Source organism: Ovis aries, chromosome X (genome assembly GCF_016772045.2).
Source record: "Ovis aries strain OAR_USU_Benz2616 breed Rambouillet chromosome X, ARS-UI_Ramb_v3.0, whole genome shotgun sequence".
Classification (NCBI taxonomy): domain Eukaryota; kingdom Metazoa; phylum Chordata; class Mammalia; order Artiodactyla; family Bovidae; genus Ovis; species Ovis aries.
Window position 1 is genome coordinate 20778411 of NC_056080.1, and position 1400 is coordinate 20779810.

A 1400-nucleotide genomic window follows, 5' to 3' on the forward strand; every position below is an offset into this window, starting at 1 on the left:
TAGAACATGGAAGCAACCTAGATATCCATCGACAGATGAATGGGTAAAGAAGTTGTGGTACATATACACAATGGAATATTACTCAGCCATAAAAAGGAACACATATGAGTTAGCTCTGATGAGGTGGATGAACCTAGAACCTATTATACAGAGTGAAGTGAGTCAGAAAAAGATAGATAGATATTGTATTGTAACACACATATATGGGATCTAGAAAACTGGGGCTAAAGAATTTATTTACAGGGCAGCAATGCAGAAATGGGCTTTCCTGGTAGCTCAGATGGTAAAGCGTCTGCCTACAATGCAGGAGACCCAGGTTTGATCCCTGGGTTGGAAAGATCCCCTGGAGAAGGAAATGGCAACCCACTCCAGTATTCTTGCCTAGAAAATCCCATGGACCGAGGAGCCTGATAGGCTTCAGTCCATGGGGTTGCAAAGAGTCGGTCACAACTAAGCAACTTCACTTCACTTAATGGAGAAACAGACATAGAGAATAGAATTATGGACATGGGGAGAGGGGAGGAGACTGTGTGATGTATGGAAAGAGTTAAATGGAAACTTACATTACCATATTGAAAATAGATAGCCAATGGGAATTTGCTGTATGGCTCAGGAAACTCAAACAGGGGCTCTGTATCAACCTAGAGGGGGTGGGATGAGGAGGGTGATGGAAGGGAGGTTCAAAAGGGAGGGGATATGTGCATACCTATGGCTGATTTATGTTGAGGTTTGACAGAAAACAACAAAATTCTGTAGAGCAATTATCCTTCAATAAAAAATATTACCAAAAAAAGGAAAAAAAATAAGCAGAGTGACAATATACAGCCTTGACATACTGCTTTCCCAATTTGGAACCAGTCTGTTGTTCCATGTCCAGTTCTAACTGTAGCTTCTTGACCTGCATACAGATTCTCAGGAGGCAGGTAAGGTGGTCTGGTATTCTCATCTCTTTCAGAATTTTCCAGAGTTTCTTGTGATCCACACAGTCAAAGGCTTTGGCATAGTCAATAAAGCAGAAGTAGATGTTTTTCTAGAACTCTCTTGCTTTTTCAATGATCCAACGGATGTTGGCAATTTGATCTCTGGTTCCTCTGCCTTTTCTAAAACCAGCTTGAACATCTAAAAGTTCACAGTTCATGTAATGTTGAAGCCTGGCTTGGAGAATTTTGAGCATTACTTTACTAGCGTGTGAGATGAGTGCAATTGTGTTTGAGCATTCTTTGGGGTTGGAATGAAAACTGACCTTTTCCAGTCTTGCAGCCACTGCTGAGTTTTCCAAATTTGCTGGCATATTGAGTGTAGCACTTTCACAGCATCATTGTTTAGGATTTGAAATAGCTCACCTGGAATTCTATCATGTCCACTAGCTTTGTTCATTGTGATCCTTCCTAAGTCCCACT

The 1400-nt window shown here is 41.1% G+C and overlaps 1 non-coding gene across 1 annotated transcript; it reads left to right on the plus strand.

The window, feature by feature from the left end:
- The first annotated feature begins 265 nt into the window (after positions 1–265).
- Positions 266–337, plus strand: TRNAC-ACA (transfer RNA cysteine (anticodon ACA)). The gene has a single exon. It is a non-coding gene; the product is annotated as a tRNA-Cys (tRNA).
- The last annotated feature ends 1063 nt before the right edge of the window (positions 338–1400 follow it).